Source organism: Myotis yumanensis, unplaced genomic scaffold (genome assembly GCF_028538775.1).
Source record: "Myotis yumanensis isolate MYYU_CA2020_CCGP unplaced genomic scaffold, mMyoYum1.0.hap1 SCAF_1, whole genome shotgun sequence".
NCBI lineage: Eukaryota > Metazoa > Chordata > Mammalia > Chiroptera > Vespertilionidae > Myotis > Myotis yumanensis.
Genome location: NW_027223752.1, coordinates 75607264 through 75625429, shown reverse-complemented (window position 1 = coordinate 75625429; position 18166 = coordinate 75607264). Strand labels below are relative to the sequence as shown.

Below are 18166 nucleotides of genomic sequence, written 5' to 3'. Positions count from 1 at the left end.
TAAAGCTATGATACCTGTATATATTTCTGCACTTTGATGTGAGGTTTAATGATCATTTTAATTTTTCCTTTTAATACTCAATTAAAAGTGCTGTTGCGATGATGCCAGAGACTCATTTATCCAGTTGTTTGGTAACATAAACAAATGTAAACAAAAGTAGCTCGTATATATGCATTTGTTTTCCACCATCTACCCTTCAGAGCTGGTGACTCCTTTGTAAAGTTATCTCACAGGCAAAGAAAGATAGTATGTTGTACTGTAAAAAAATATACATCGCCGAAACCGGTTTGGCTCAGTGGATAGAGCATCGGCCTGCGGACTGAAGGGTCCCAGGTTCGATTCCAGTCAAGGGCATGTACCTGGGTTGTGGGCACATCCCCAGTAGGAGGTGTGCAGGAGGCAGCTGATCGATGTTTCTCTCTCATCGATGTTTCTAACTCTCTATCTCTCTCCCTTCCTCTCTGTAAAAAATCAATAAAATATATTTAAAAAATATATATATACATTCACCTGTCACATAGAATCTCTGAAGTTTTATTCATGTCCCACCTCCAGCCTCTCCTGAGGCCTCCATTGGAATCCAGAACCAACTTCCTCTCCTGTGAAGGAAATAATAAGCACCCACTAAGTGTTCATTGTCATTGTTGTTATTATCACTACCGCTTCATTAAATCACTTCTCATATCCGTCACTATTTCTTTAGGGTAATATCTAAGTAATAGCGCTCCCAATCAAAGGGACTGTGGAGTCTGACAGTTGTTGATACACGTGACTAAACTGCATCGCAGAAAGACTGTAGCAACTGCCTTCACAAGTGGTGTGTGCTCTGCCCGTCTCTCAGCCCTGGCCCACGTTCGATGTCTTCGTGTTTCAGACAGTTCTTATACTCTGTTTTCAGTTCCTTTCCCTCAGCTTGCTTCTCTTCAGTGTGACCCCTTGCCCTCGGCCATTGCAGAAAGTCTGCCTTCACCAGAGCTAAGATACTTGGAATGACACAGTTGTGTGATATAGTAGCTTCAATCTCCACTTATAATCCCAGACCCTTGTCCCTCCAGCTCTAGAATAGGCCACACTTCTCTCAGGACACTGGACATTTCAGACTATTCCAATGGTCTCCCACCCTCTTTCCTGGGCTTTGTTATATTATAGATTAGAGGCCCGGAGCAGGAAATTAGTGTACTGGGGGAGGGGGTCCCTCAGCCCAGCCTGCACCCCAAGGATCGGGCCTAAGCCAGCAGGCAGACATCCCTCTCACAGTCCAGGACCCCTCGCTCCTTACCGCCCACCTGCTCCCTGCTCCTTACGGCTCAGCTTGCTGCTCCTTAGTGCTGCCATGGAGGCAGGAGAGGCTCCCGCCACCACCGCTGAGCTCACCAGCCATGAGCCCGGCTTCTGGCTGAGTGGCACTCCCCCTGTGGCAGCACACTGACCACTAGGGGGCAGCTCCTGCATTGAGTGTCTGCCCACTGGCAGTCAGTGCGCCTCATAGCAACCGGTAGTTCTGGTTGTTCCACCTTAACAGTCGCTTAGGCTTTTATTATATAGACTAGAGGCCTGGCGTATGAAATTTGTATCCAGGTACAGTCCCTAGGCCTGGCCTACAATCAGGGCCATCTTCCCCAGCTGCCCACAGCCGGCCCCGGCACCCACCCCCAGTTCCTTGTTTGCCATTGGGTAATCGGAGCCTGCCGGCCACGGGGAGGAACCAAGAGGTCGGCCATTCCACCCGCTCGCTGGCCCTGCCCCCATGGCGGGTTGCCCTCTGTGTGTGGGGCAACTGGTGGGGCGGGGGCCTTGACCTGGTGCCACCCGCATCCCCTGCCACCCCTGGCTCCCTGTTCACCATTGGGCGATCAGAGCCTGCCAGCTGGGGAAAGGGACCGAGAGGTGGTCAGTACATCTCATAGTGACTGGTTGAGCGGTCATTTTGGTCGTTCCACCATTAGGGTCAATTTGCATATTACCCTTTTATTATATAGGATAGAGGCCTGGTGCACAGGTGGGGGGCAGCTGGCCTGCCCTGATGGGGGCCCCATATCGGGGCGGCAGTCGTTCTGGTCTCTATTTGTTCCAACATTTCGGTCACTGGGCTTTTATTATATAGGATTGTTTCTGCCCCACATGTAATGGCTCGATATCACTAGTAACTAGCTTGATACAGTCACAGACCTTATTGGTTTTTCTCACCTCAGATTCCCATATAGCATTCCAGGGCTTTCTTTAGGGCATTTGTCATTTTTCCTCCAAATGACTTGGTGACAATGTACAGCGATTCAAGTTTTCATCAGCCAGCAGATGATATGGTCTTTCTTCTTTGCTGCCACAAGCCAGAAAAGAGATAAAATTGGGGGAAATGCTTTCATTACTGCACTTCCAGGATCCTCTGTCAGGGTGTCAGGGAGGGAAATTCCCCGAAGTTGCACCCACGACACTGGAGGTGCTCCGGGGGCAGCGCCACCCACACTCTGTGATGCCTGGGTGAAGGTACTCCGTCCTTGCCAGTGCTGCTTCCGTGCAGCCAGCTGCTCCTCTCCTGAGGCCTGGGACCTGTGCTGTTTACCTCATCTACAGGAGAAAGTCTGAGGGATGTTACACGATAGTAACTGCTACTGCTAGACACTCGGTGGGTATGGAAGACTTTGTTACTTACGGTTCCGCAAAGAGGCCCATATTTTCATTTGGAAAAGGAAAATAAAATACAGATTGCCACCAATTGAAAATAAGGGGCACTAATAAATTTTCTGGCTCCCACAGCAGCTATGAATATGGAGCTCCACATGCATTGAAATGGTGTTATAAACGGTGTTCGGTTCCCGGGCAGCCAAGAGTGCTGATTTGACTATTCTAGAGCAGGGATAGGGAACCTTTTCTGCCAAAGGCCATTGGGATATTTATAACATCATTCACGGGCCATACAAAATTATCAAATAAAAGTTAACCTGCTATCGTTGGTCAAACGTTAACTAACTCACCCCTAATGCCTTGGCAGGGCCAGACCAAATGATTTCGTGGCCCTTCTACAGCCCTCGGGCTGGATGTTCCCCACCCCTGTTCCATAGGCATCCTATTTAGTAGGTCCAAGCTGAGTTTTGTAGCTAGTATCTAGAGAGTAAATAAAAATGTTCAGACTCTTGACAGGAAGGATTTGGAAGTTTAGGGTCCACTGGAATCTACACTTGGCAAGACGGCTGCCCTCGTGGTGAGCATCTCCAAACTGCTACCGTCCTTTCACTGCTGCTTGTTTGTCCTTCCATTCCAGAACTCTCCCGTCCTTTAAACTCACAACTTTTTCCTTTGTTGATAAGCGGGTACTTTCTGAATAAGAGATTCTGAAGCAAGCTTCTTCATGCTGCAGTGCACCTCTCACGCACTGGCCACTTGGAACAGGATCTTGTCTGGTCAGCAGGGTCCCTTTAAGGAGTGAAGGCCTGTGAGATGTATTTATAAAGCTGGCTGATTTATCCCAGCAGTCTTTGTTGAGTGACTTGTAGACGACTCTTGCTTAGGCAGTTGTGCCCTAATCGCTAGCCACATTTGAGAAGACTCAAGATTACGCTCACATGATTTCATAAAAAGGAAGGGCTCCCTATAGTAAACAGCCTGGTTGTCTTCTTGCACCTGATGGAGTTTAGGGCCTCTCGACCAGGCATCACGGGACCAGTTTCTTTGGGGTCCAAAAGATGTCAGAACACCACATCTCCACTTCTCTGCCATCAGCAGCACCATACCTCCACATAGGGGTGAAAAGCCATGCCCTCAACCCCGCTTTGGCCAGGGAGCCTCCTTTCTTCCCTCCTTGGGTTTCGGGGGCTTGGCAAGAGGCATCAAGGCTTGCCGGAGTTCCTCCCTACCTTGTAAGCCTGTGTTCTCTGTGTAAAGATCAACTCAACTTCCAGCAAAGAATGAGCTTCTTTACCCCAAATCAGGTTCTCTCCTAATTAGATACTCTTTACAGCATCTGTGACTTCTAGGAGGTAAACATCAATTGGAGGCAGGTGGCCACAGGCGCGCCCTATGCATGTGGAGTGTTCAGTGTCCATTCTCTGCATGGGCACCAAAACAACCCACAAGTTCAAACAGCAGTTCAATAAATCAACCTGTCAGACTTCCAAAAACTAAAAATGTTAGGTGGAGGAGGGAATCAGTTAGAATGAACACGCAGAGTGAAGTGTCCATTGTTCTGTCAGTTGGTAGACCTGGCGTGATCAATGAGCAAAGCCAACAAGCCAATTCAGAAGTCCGTTATGGACTGAGCCCCAATGGGCATTTTTATTTTCTTCCTGTCATGATTTGTCATCATGAAATCTGCTCTGTATAAATGCATCAAGCTGTAGCACCTGTATTTCCTGTACCATCAGTGATAATTCTGTGTGTGTGTGTTTTCTATTAATATTCAGTTAAAAGAACTGTTTGCATGGTGCCAAAAGCCCCATTTATCCAGTTGTCTATTAACATATAAACAAATGTAAACAAATGTAGCTTGTACATATGCATTTGTTTTTCTACCGTCTAGTCTTCAGAGCTTTGGGCTCAGTTCTTAAAGGCATTGAACAGACAAGGAAAGGCAATGTGTTGCACTGTAAAAATTATGCATTGATCAGGATACGTAGAATCTTTGTGTTTACTTATTCCCCACCCCACCCTTGCCCCAAGCTTTCATGGCATCCAGACAAGCTTTTCCTTCTTTGAAGTATTCATCCTCATTAATAACTGCCATGCATCCAAAATGGAAACCATCCCCATTTCTTCCATGTGCACTGGAATATTTACGAATCTAAGTTACCATAATTTTCTTTACAAACCTAGAGATATCACTAACAAGTCTGATTTTAAAATTGGGCAACCAGAGTTGATATGCAAGGTTTGTGGCTATACACACGTATGGCGTGTGGGGAAGGTCTGCCACTTGCGTCTATAGACGCTTATGGCGTACAAAGGGTTAAATATATCCCATCACCTTAGGCAGAAACTGCTAGCTAGCTATCTGTCCCCTGATAACTGTTGTCTTCTTCGCACTTTAATAAAGAAATCCCAGGTTTTTGTTGGGTATATAGTTACCCAAAATAAAAACTCCAGGTCTCCTTGCAACAAGATGTCCTCATGAAGCTAACTTCTGGACAGTGAAACATAAGTAGAAGCATCCTGCACACCTTTTGAGAAGTGCCCTGAAAGTTGGGATGTACGCCCTCTTTTGCCACTTCCTCCTTCCTGCTGACAGGCATGTCAGCCTGATGGTTGGTGCTCTGGTAACCATCTTGGGCCATGAGAGGAAATTATGTGCTGAAGATGAAGAGCAGCAAGGTAGGAGGAGTCTCGGTTCCTGCTGACTATGTAGTCACCATGCCAGCCTAGCATTGTCTCACTTTGAGTTCAGTTTATGTAAGAGAGAAAGGTACTTCTAGCTTGTCTTAGCCTCCACTAGTGTGATTTTTCTTTCACTTGTAGCAGATTCTAACCAATACAATAGACAAGATATGAGGGGGCAAGGGGATAGATCTATACTGAGAGGGTTTGTGTTGAAAATAATATTAGAACCAAAATTTGAACTCAGGACTTTAACTCTGCTGACAGGGTTTCTCCTGTATCTTCAGAGACTATATGAGATTAAATAGATTATTCTTGAATTCTTCTAACTTTTTTAACTTGATTATTATAGCTAATTTTACATTCTGTAGTATTTTTTTCCTGAATTTGAGATTTGAAGTACATATTTTTTTAATAGCTTTATTAAGGTACTAGAAGCCCAGTGCATGGGATTTGTGCACTGGTGGGGGCGTGGCCTGTGGGGATCGGCCCGCTGTGGGAGCGCTGCTCATCCTGGTCAGCCCAGCAGCTGGGGACCCGCCTTCTGAGCGGCTGCTCCTTGGTCCAGCATCTTCTGTGGAGCCAGAGCACTCACCTCTCCAGGGGACCCGGTCGGGGCTGGGCCCAGAGACAATAGCACTGACAGGTGGCGGAGTAGGCCTCAGTCCTGCGCGGCCACGAACCCACCTCCCAGCCTCTGTGGTCAGCTCCGCGAAACCGATGGCAGCCCCGGTTCCTGCCTGTCGGCCTAGGGTTTGCAGCAGGAGCAGCCGCTCATCCTGGTCAGCCGAGCAGCGCTCCCACTGTGGTAGCATGCTGACCACCAGGGGGCAGCTCCAGTGCTGAGCGTCTGCCCCCTGGTGGTCAGTGCGCATAATAGCGACTGGTTGACGGGTTATTCTGGTTGTTCCACCGTTTGGTCGCTGGGCTTTTATTATATAGGATAATTGCTATACCAAAAAATGCATATGTTTAATGTATACAAAATAATCATTTTGGACATATGCATATCTCTTTGAAACTATTACTATATATCCATCACCCCCAAAAGTTTCCTCTGGCTCTGTCCATTGTGGCTCAGTTGGTTGGAGTGTCATCCAGTATACCAAAAGGTTGAGTGTTCTACCTAAGTTTCGGGTTCAATCTTCAGTTGGGGCGCATATAGGACGCAACTGATCGATGTTTCTCTTTCTTCCTTTCCCTCTCTCTCTAAAAATCCATTTTATATACATATATATATATGTATATAAAATATATGTATATATATTTTTCCTTCTGCTCCTTTGTGTTGTTTGCTTCTTTTCTGATAAGAACACTTAACATGAGATCTTCCCTCTTACCAGTTTTCCAGTGCACATACAGTATTGTTGACTCTGGGCAGTCTGTTGGACAGCAGGTCTCTAAAACTTACTTATCTTGCATAACTGAACAACAGGTCTCCATTTCTCTCATCCCCCAGCCTCTGGCAACCACAATTCTCCTTTCTGCTTCTATGAATTTGACTAGTTTAGTTAATTCATAAAAGAGAAATCATATAGTAGTTGTCCTTTTGGATTTATTTCACCTACCTCGTGTCGTAAAGGTTCATCCATGTTGTAGCATATGACAGAATTTCCTTCTTTTTAAGGCAGAATAATATTTACCCCTTTGTATGTCTATAAAGTATTTATCCATTCATCCATTGATGGACATTTCGGTTGTTTCTATATCTTGGCTACTTAGAATAATGCTACAATGAACGTGGGAGTACCAATTTTTCTTTAAGGTACTGATTTCAATTCCTTTGGATATATACCAAGTAGCAGGATTGCTGGATCATTTGGTGGTTCTATTTTTAATGTTTTTAAGAATTTCAATGCCATTTTCCATAGCAGCTATACCATTTTACATACCCACCTACAGTGTACAAGGGTTCCAACTTTTCCACACCCTTGCCAATATTTATCTGTTGTTGTGTTTTTTATAATAGCCATCCTAACAGGTGTGAAATGGAATCTCATTGTGGTTTTGATTTGCATTTTCCTGATGATTAGTGATGTTTAGCATTTTTTTTATCTACAGGCTGGCCATTTGTATATCTCAGAAAAATTTCTATTCAAGTTCTATGCCCATTTTCTAATCAGGTTGTTTGTGGGTTTTTTTGTTTGTTTTGTTTTGTTTTGTTTTGCTATTGAGTTATAGGAGTTCCTTATATATTTTGAACATTAACACCTTATAAGATATATGATTTGCAAATATTTTCTCCCATTCTATAAACTGCCTCTTCATCCTGCTGATGTTTTCTTTGCTGTGCTGAAGCTTCTTAGGTTAATGTAGCCCCACTTGTCTATTTTTGCTCTTGTTGCCTCTGCTTTTAGTTACATATTCAAGAAATCATTGCCCAGACCAATGTCAAGATGCTGTTCTTCTGTTTTTTTCTGAGTTTTACAGTTTTAGGCCTTACATTGAAGTCTATCCATTTTTGAGTTGATTTTTGTATATGGTGTAAGATAAATCTCTAATTTCATTCTTTTGCATGTGACTATCTAGTTTACCCAACATCAGAAAATGGACTGAGGCCTGTCTGGGTAACTCGTTTAGAGCATCATCCCGATATGCCAAGATTGCGGGGTTTGATTCCCGGTCAGGGCACATAGAAGCATCAACCAATGAATGCGTAAATAAGTGGAACAACAAATCAGTGTTTCTCTCTCTATCTCTATCTCACCCCCCTTCTCTCTCTCTAAAATCAATAAATAGGGGAGCATTATCTCAATGCATTGAAATTCTGCTTCCTGGCAATCGTCTACAGTTTGGCTCAAATAAACACACACAAAAAACTTTTAAAAAATAAAATCAACAAATAAAAAATAAATATTTTGTTTAAGAAAACGGATTGATATTTTTGATTCTCAAAACTCACTCCCAATCTTGGAATAGGTCCCCTCCAAATGCATTCTAGCTGAGCAGTTTGTTTGGAATAAGATTGTCACTGTCTGTTCTCTGTTCCCTGTGGAGTTTGATGTGAAATTGGGCTTAGTGAGTCAGACCTGAGCATAGCAGGGAGCAGCACTCTGGCCTGTCCTGTCGGTGAGGATTGGGTTCCAGCATCACCAGAATGTTCAACCATCCCCTTTTATGGCCGTGGCCTTGCAAAGTCACCCAGTGATTCAAATCTGGTGAAGTCTAGCTGTGAAAGAACTATTTTAAGAGAGTTGCCACAGTTAAAGGTTTATTGAGTGTTTATAAATGTATTCGTCACTGTGCAAACAGAGCAGCAGGTGGTCTTCGTTCTGCCACCTGTTCAGGTCACCGATGCAGAGCCACCTGGAAAGTTTCACTCAGTAATTGGACCTTCACCCTTCAGAACTTCACATTCATTAAATTCAGCAAGAAAGACTTTGACATCTCCTGAAATACCGTCTCCCCAGGCCCTCTCTTATTAGGTCTGAGCCTTCTGTGAGTCTGGGAGTGACCCGAGATTCAGGAGTGTTGCTGCAGAGGTACGTCAGACCGAAGGCAAGCATCCTGGAGCAACTAGTAAGAGGAGGTTGGTCAACTAAGGGCCTTCTAATTTGCCTTGCACACAGGAGTAACTTCCTCATTGTAAGTGTAGGACTTCGGAAAGCCTGAGGAGTTGTAATCAACAATCCAGTTTCTTCATAGGAAACCACCTGAAGGAGACGGGTGTTTGTAACCCCTCATATCTGACTCACTGCAGTACTAGGCTCGGGCCCAGCTGCTGTTACCTCCCTCGCAGCCTCCCACACCCAGGAGCCCACGTCCAGGGCCTTATTGATTTCATGGGCAGCCAGAGGAAGCCAGAGGGTGCTGCTTCTGCCATTGTCCATCATTTCATGGTGAAGGAGACAATTCTCAAATCCTGTTACTCTCCGTCAGTTACTAACCTGTGACATGGCCAGAGGAAGGTGGGAGAGAGCACGGAGCTCTGCAGAAAGGCCTGGCCTTTGGCCTAGGTCATAGCACTAAGTTAGCTGCTGCCTTACCCAGACCTCGTTTCTGGGTTTCATCATCTTAATTTGGTGAATAATGGAGTTAGGCTAAATAATCCAATACCAGCACAGACAGACCCTTCCATCCAGTAGACCTTTCCAAATAATTTGGGGGACATTTTGAGGTAGACTTTAGCTGCTGCAGTCCCTATTCCCAAATACAACTGTCCCCTTCCAGCCCCTCTGAGGACAAACTGGAGAAGTTTTATTTGGGAAGTCTGGTCAGAGGTGCATTAGGCCACCGCTTCTCCAGCTCCCCCTGCTAGCATGGCAGATGGGTTTGTGTCAGTGACTATAAGAATATGTATGTCCCCTGGCCAGGGAGCTCAGTTGGTTAGAGCAGTGGTCGGCAAAGTCATTAGTCAACAGAGCCAAATATCAACAGTACGATTGAAATTTCTTTTGAGAGCCAGATTTTTTAAACGTAAAGTATATAGGTAGGTACATTGTTATGAACTTAATTAATTAGGGTACTCCTAAGATGGCCTTTGCTAAAAACGTCCTCAATCTGAGGGGTCAACCTCAGTGAACGTACCCCCACTTCTTCTAACGCTACTTCTTCAAAATAGACTCGCCCAGGCCGAAAACCGACTTCTGCGCATGGGCCACGAAGTTTCAATCGCACTGTACATGCGCGCCCACATGTGGTATTTTGTGGAAGAGCCACACTCAAGGGGCCAAAGAGCTGCATGTGGCTCACGAGCCGCAGTTTGCCGACCACTGGGTTAGAGCGTCGTTCCAATATGCCAAGGTTGCTGGTTCTACCTCTGATCAGGGCATATGCAAGAAGCAACCAATGATAAGTGGTACAACAAATCTCTCTCTCTCCCCCAACCCTCACCCCACCTTTCCTCTTGTCCTCTCTCCCTCCCTTTCTCTTCCTCTGTTTCTCTAAAATCAATCTTTTTACTTTAGTCAGTGGTCAGTGAGACAGGGACCTAAAGCCACCATCCTGTTGACTCCATGATGGAGATGGTCAGGCCCTCAGGAAACAGATCAAGCAGAACCCAGACTTCGGGCTGGGTTTGGGAGGCAGAAAATGAAGAGGGAAGGGAAAGAGAATAAAGGTGTCTGTGGCAGCCAAGGCGTCTGGAGCAAAGGAATTTCCCAAATCCCACCATGCACCTCTAACTGCCCCCATTGTCGTTTCAGCCCTAATTACGTTCCAGGTCTGTGGTAAAGTGAATTAGAACTGGCCTGTCACCTGTTATGAGAAAAGTTTCCCAAGGGTGGAAGAGAGATAGAGATTACATCCAAAGTGCACAGTTAAGTGAGCTTTCTGGTTATGGCAGAGGGGACAAGCCATAATAAGCCCCCACAACCCTAAAAATTGTAGCTAACATTGAGTATATATCCCATTAGCACATTATATATATATTTATTTCCTCATCAGGTAGTCAGGGTTCTCAAGAGAAACAAAACCCGTAGGATATATGTGTGCATATATTAAAAGATGTATTTTAGTGGCCTGGCTCACAATTGTAGAAACTGGCAACTCTGAAACCCATAGGGCAGGGTGGTAGGCTGCAGACTCAGGCAAGAGTTCATACTGCAATCTTGAGTCTGAAATCTGTAGAGCAGGCCAGCTGCCTAGAAACTCCGGCAGGGTTTCTGTTACAGTCCCGAGGCAGAATTCCTTCTTTTCTGGGAAACCTCAGTTTCTGTTCTTAAGGCCTTCAGCTGATTGGGTGAGCCCCACCCACATTAGAGAATGCAATCTGCTTTAATTAAAGTAAACTGATTGTAGATGTCAATCACATCTGCAAAATACATTCCTGGCAACACCTCCATGAGTATTTGATTAAACAACCTGGCACCATAGCCTAGCCAGGTAGGTGCATCAAATGTAATCATCACAGGTAGGTGCTGTTGTCTACATTTTACTGATGATGAAACCTGAGTCTACAACCAGTTAATTCAGTACCTTCTCAAGGTCTCATTGTTATATCGTGGAGGGGAGGGGCAAGCAGTCTGGCTTAGGGACCCAGCTCTCAACCACAATGGAGAGAGAGCCGGGGTCGACCAGAAGGCCCGGCCTGGACTTGGTCTTGGGCCGGGGCCTCACCATGGAGAGAACACAGCCCTGAGGAAGTTGTTCTTCACTATGAGGTCTGAGAAGCTGTGGGGCAAATAAGCTGCGGTCAGCTCATATGCCATTGTTGACTTAAGAATATCCAAGCTGTAGATTTTATTAGAGTTTTTTAGAGTTTGTTTGAGCCCAATGGAAGATATGCCTGGAAGCAAGATCTCAACAGACCAAGAAAAATGCTCCCCAGAATGACAGTTTGCCATTTCTTTTATGCATTTGGAAGTAAGGAGGGAACTAAGGAAGATTCCATGAGCCTGGAAGGAAGCAAGGCAGGGACTAGGTTACAGGATAGTTAGCAAGACTGTGCTCCCTTGAGGGTGGTTACGCGTTAGAGGGGTCTGAAAAAGACATTTCAGAGGTGTGTTAACCTAGATGGCAGAGACGATGGACAGAGCTTGCTTAAGACAAAGATAAACCTTTTACTAAAGAAGTTATAGGCCTGGGTGTGACTTCCCACCATACCCTGCCCAGTTCGGAATTTATGGTCAGATCACCTTGTGCAGTTACTTTGGGTCACTGACCTGTCAGATTTTTTGTCCACACCAGAGTGCCCACCAGCAATGTTTCAAAGCTCCTTTTGTCCTCTTGGGTCCTTTTCAGGTGAGCATGAGGGTGAAATAAACTGCAGCAGAAGAGAATACGTTCTCTGTTATCCCCCCTCCCCGCCCCCGCTTTTCCCTAGATCTTTTCCCCATCAAGCTTTGCAGCTCCTCCCCACTCAGCTTGCTCCATTTTCCTTTCCTAGTTCTCTCATCCTTTTCTCTTTATATCCTTTTTTTAAAAAATATTTCTTCCTGAAAAATGAAAATAATGGGAGAAAATAGGAGACTTAACCTGCTTCTGATATCTATAGCAGCAGTTGTCTTGGTCAGATAAAGAAGGAAGTGAGGGAGGGAAGGAAGGAAAAAAAGAGGGAGAATGAGGAGGGTAAGGGGAGAGAAACTTGCGGGGGGGGGGGGGGGCATGTAGAGAAGGAGAAAGAGGAAATGTAATCTTAACTCTGCAAAAGGCAACCTCTTTGTGATTATTTTTGATGGTTTTATATATAAGTATTTGGCCTATAGGCCAAAGAATATTCTAGTCACTAAAGCAGTGGCTTGCAGACAGCTGCACTTTAGAATCAGCTGGGAGCTATAAAATGCTGCTGCCTAGACTATGCAAGTCATGCCAGTGCTGGTTAAACTCTCCTGGTGATGCCAGTGGGCTGCCCACTGGGAGAACCAGTATTACAGATGCTGTTAGCTGAGACTCACCCTGGTGATCAGAAGGTACAATCATAGCTGCCTCTGATGGGAGAACTTTGGGGTGAGAAGGATTGAAAAGGAAACCCGGTATTCTATAGCTTGTTCTGAGTAGTGGTTATCTGAAATTTTTTACATTTTGTATCCTAATTGTATATATCTGATACCCTAAGTGAAAAAGTAAAATAATAATAATGCATGTATACGTGCAGACACACAGTAATATCTGGTCTCACCCTCGGACACTCAGATTGTGTGACCGGGCATGGATTGCCCAGCTGCTTCCAGTGCCCAGCTGGGCGGAGAACCAGCACTCCAGGGAGAGGCTGGCCAGCTCTTGAGAGAAGCTCAACAGGACGGAAGTACTTTATTTCCAGGACAAAATAGGAGGCACTCTTTGGCACTTCTTTTCCCAGTTTCTCTATATACAGTTATCTTACCAGTAACACAATATATTTCAAGTAGACTCTATAGTCCCTTGTCTGCAATTCTGGAATTCCAAAAGGTTCTCAAAACCGTTTTTTGTTTGTTTGTTTATTTGTTTGTGTTTTTTAGCAAAGTGGCACCAAAACATATTTGGCAGTAACACTTGACCTGAATTCATATAAGGCTGTTTAAAGACTTTACTTATTGTACTTCTTGCAAAGCCATATGTCTTGCTTCATAAATATCAGTATGTTTGATTACAAGAGTATTGCTCTGTTTCCCCACTGTGGGTATGACACAGTGTATGGTATTTATTAATTTCTAAATCTGATCATTTAGTTCTTAAAGCCATCTGGCTCAAGGGTTTCAGGTAAAGGGTTGTGGACCTGTAGGTCTTTACATTATGAAATTCCAGCTTGGTCTCCCCGAGGATGTATTCTGATCTAGGGCAATAACCTTGCCCAGGGGGCCGTCCGTTTGCCAACCATCTCTTGGTTTGGATCATGCTGACAGGCGATGACATTTATCCCAGCAGGAACCAACTCAGCCTTGCCCGCTATTGCATCCTGTGCCCCGCACTCAGCCTGGTACGGGGAGACCCTGATACATGTCCACTGGAGGAGTACTGGAGTCCAGTGTGTGTTGATTTCTCTTGTTTCACTCTCAGAGGGTGGTATCTTCCAATCTTCCCCCTAAATCTTGGGAGCACCAGTCTCTGATAACATCTGTTTCATTTCATCTCCACATTCCCAAAGGACGCTTTCCAAGGGGATATCAGTTATTCGAAGACACTGTTTTAAAGGGTGGATTGATTTCTAAAGCAGGAAAAATAAGCCTATGTAACCCTAAATGTAGTAGGGACTATTGCAGAGAAACTAAAGATATTCGCTGTATAGTAATCATGGTACTAGTTTGTTCTCTCCTGCATTCTAATTACATGCATATTTTATATGCTATTGTTCAGGCAGACATAGAATCTAGAAGCTCTTCATGCTTCATGCTGTTTTCAGAGTTCGAACAAACAAACAAATCCCAGATGTGCTATTGGTGTCTGATAAGTCTCCTTTCAATTTCTCTGACCCTGATAGCCGTAGCGACCTAGTGAGCTTGGGCTCCGGCAGACTGAAGCTGAGATTTCTCTTCACCCTCATCAATGGCCCTGGCTCAGAAAGATATTCAGGATCTAGAGCTATCGGTTCCATGCTGGATGGGACACCCCTTATTCTCTAGACAAGTGCTGCCCAGAACACTCTGCAATCATAGAAATGGATTCTATCAGTACTAGCTGAGACAGTAACCACCAGCCACATGTGGCTATTGGATATGGACATGACTAGTATAAATGAGAAAATGAGTTTTTAGTTACATTTATTTTTTAATTTATCTTTATTATTAAAAACTAGAGGCCTGTTGCATGAAAAGATTCGTGCCTTCCCTCCCCCTGGCTGCCGGCACCAGTTTTCCTCCGGCACCCGGGACCCAGGCCTTTGCTCCAGCCGGAGCCGCCTTCAAGCCTGTGCTGCTCCAGCCGGAGCCGCTTTCAGTCTTGGCTCTGCCGCTTTGCGCCTATGTATGCAAATTAACCATCATCTTTGTTGGCGGTTAATTTGTATATCTCACTGATTAGCCAATGGGAGGCATAGCGAAGGTACGGTCAATTACCATGTTTGTCTATCATTAGATAGGATAGTATAGTATTTGACCCCTTCACCAGGTCTTCACTGCGTTTTGATTTCAATACCACATGTAGCTAGTTGCTACCATATTGGATGGCTCAGCTCTAGATCTGGGGTGTAGGTGCTTCTCATCCTGACATAACTGTCTGGGTCATTCTAAGGTTCCCCAGAGATCACTATACTCAACCTTAAAGTAAGGGATGGGCCCTGGCCGGGTGGCTCAGTTGGTTGGAGCATTGTCCCCTACACCAAAATAGTTCAGATTCGATCCCCAGGCAGGGTATATACCCAGGTTGTGTGTTCAGTCCCCTGTTGGGGTACCTATAGGAGGCAGCCAATCAGTGTTTCTCACATCATTCTTTTTCTCTCTCCCTCCCACTTCCTCTTTCTGTAAAATCAATTTTTTAAAAAAATCATATCCTCAGGTTTAAATAAATGAATGGATAAATAATAAGTAAATAACATAAGGGATTAAGTCATTCCAGAAAAAAATAAAAAATACAGCCAAACAAAAGTGAAAGCATGGGAGTTGGAGAGGCTGGCACATCAGGGAGCTGCATCTAATTCTGTGGCTGGATGTTGGTTGAAAAGTAGTAGAAAGTGATTTTTCTGAGAAGCAAGTTCCTAAACAAGCTGGTAAACGCCATGACGGGAAGTTTGGACTTGATCTTGTAAAGCTGTGTGGGTCAGAGGGTATGACAATTGGGCTGGTATCAAAATGCTCTGAGCAGCGCAGCCATTCTGCATGTCGAAGGTGCTCACTGCAGCCCGAAGGTTGTTTGAACTCTGACAAGTGGTTCTCTATGCCACTCGGCACTGTCTCCATGCCTTGGCACCTCCGAGAGCCACCTCCTGCACACCAGAAGCCCAGTTTGGCATGGGATGTCCTCCTGAGGCTAGACTGGAAGATTGCTTGAACGGGTTCTACAAATGGCTCATGTGCAGCACTGGGAGCCAGGGAGGGGGTCTCGTAGGGCCCTGGGTGCAAGGCGCCTTCCCACAGCCCCAGGCATCTGCCAGCAGCTAAATGATCAGAGTGTACTAGTGTATGGGGCGGGGGGCATAATCACAGACCCCAAGATAACTGGAGACACAGGATTTCAATTTAAGTGAAGGGGCACCAATGCTCCTCAAATACTTTCCAAGGGTTTACAAACTGGAAATCAATATAACTAAAACAAAACCTATACCTTCTCTGATTTTTTTTTTTTTTATTTCTCTCAATGTTTAAAGTTAGCTGTTTGGAAAAATCTTTGCACTGTGGGTTTTTCCTTTACTAAAATTTTAAAAGTAATTCAAAACATTGACTTCCATGGACCCAAACATTCTAAAATAAATTGAACTTTACTTCTCATTTAGGAAAAAGTAAAGTTTTACTTTGAAGAGTAGGAGGACTTCTTTGCAAAGATTGTCATCAACACCCAATTTTTCCTTATTGAAAAAGAAGATACTAATGTACTGCTGGGAGTTGTTTTTCTCTCCCCTGAATCTCTGACACCTGCTTTGATTGGAAATTTGTTGATAAAATCGTTACAAGTCGTAATTTTTCGAGAAGTGTGATTTGTGGACTTCCTCGGGTATGTGGTAACTCGGGCCATCTTACACTCCTAAGTATTGATTCCCAGGAGAAACAAAGTGAGAGCAAAAAAATAAATAACCCTTCCCCATTACTAAATGGTATGCCCCTGATGCTACAGTTGTTACTACTGTAGCAACCGGGGGTGAAACTGTCAGTTTGACAACCTGTAAAGCTCTTTATCATAAAGAGCAAGAAAAATCAATGCCGAATTACCTCAGGAATAGTACTGATGACCTAAATGTCATTTTCTGTTTTTATTACTTTTCCTTGTATTTAGATTGTAATTCAAACCGCTTTCTAATTAACTTGCTTTGGCTCAGTTGGAAATAGAAAAAGCTAACTATCTAATAGGTGACACGTGTCCCAGGGAACCCTTACAGCTTCCCCATTTCCCCAAGATCAATCACCCGTGAAACAACTCACCAAGCTTTTGTTTTTCTAGCAAATTCTTAAGAAATACAATAAAATTAAATTTGTCCAGTCCAAAGACACGGGGAGAAACGCGAATGAGCACAGCGACCTGAAAGCCGGTTTTATCTAGCTATAATCTCTCCCCGAGTTGTTAAAATATCCCGCAGCACTCGATCATGTTGCGTTTTAATTTCAGAGCCATGTGTTATATTAGCCCAGTGCACATGTTCCTGATTTGAACGACGAGTTCCCTGGCTGCTCACCAGAGCTCCGGGCTGGCACGGACAAGGTCCCGAGCAGGTCAGCGGCCCAGAGCCTGCATCTTGGTTAGATCTTCACCCGCATGGAAACCAGAAGCCTAGGTCGGGGCAGCAGGCCCGAGACGGCCCTGATTAGATTAGGCCAGCATTTATCAACTAACAGAGAGTACACTTAACCTTTCAACTCGGGAGTTTTGATGTATCTTCATGTTCAAACGAAAAGGTGAATGTTATTCTGCCGAAGTCTTGGTCCGACAGCAAGGAAGCGTAACACGCAGCTTTTTCTAATTTCATCTGCTACCAGGTTTCGACAGCGACAACGTGCAAGATGCACCCGGGGAAACACTGCCTCTCTTTTTCAGATTTATAAGGATGATATGTTGACATTTATAGAAAACTATTTTATAATTTTACATCACTTTCATTTTTTAGGAGTTTAGTATTTCCTGTGGCTTCTATGTAATCAATTTATTTGTTCATTCATTTGATTTGGAAGATGAGAGCTATTCTGACAATGCATAGATCCACGTCATGAAAATCCACAGGGAGAAGGAACAGTGAATTCCTTTTAGAAATTTGATTTTTTTTTTGTAATTCCCTAAGTATCTGGCTTAGGTATTACTTTGAAACATTATATTATTTCTTCAAAATGCACTGCTTAATTTCTACAGAGTTCCCCTTAAACTTCTAACAAGACGGATTGAATGCTGCAGTTTAGGATAGAGTCTTCCAGTTCCTCTGGTTCACTTTTCCTGAGGAGCCTTTGATACTTTTGGCTGCTGAGCAGTCTTCCTCACAGGTTTTGGGCCAGGCCTGGGCATCCAGGGCCCCAGGCTCCCTGTTGGAGACGTTCCTAGACCAATAGGGGTGGTGATGGGACTGAGGCATGTTCATTCCTTCAGGCACTAGTTTCTCATTGAGTGTCTACTTTTTATGGGCTCAGGGGCTTGGGTGGGGGCTGGAAGGTAGAAGCACCTTCCCTCTTGAAACTGACTTTCTCAATGCTTTGGCATCCGTGACCTTGTCCTGTGCTAGTACAAGGTCATATGTAACTACCTGCTGTAGCCTTCAAGATAAAATTATTTTTCCTGGTAAAAGGATTGCTTTTCCTGCCATCACATTGTTCCTGCAGTGTGCTTGTTCAGTTAAGTAAACTCATTTCATGTGACATATATAGACTCCCAGCCC

The 18166-nt window shown here is 44.6% G+C and overlaps 1 protein-coding gene across 1 annotated transcript in view; it reads left to right on the top strand.

Annotated features, from left to right (window-relative positions):
• The window catches only part of CDIN1 (CDAN1 interacting nuclease 1), a 212667-nt gene that overhangs the window by 163917 nt on the left and 30584 nt on the right, over positions 1-18166 (top strand). The gene's annotated exons all lie outside the window — the stretch shown is intronic.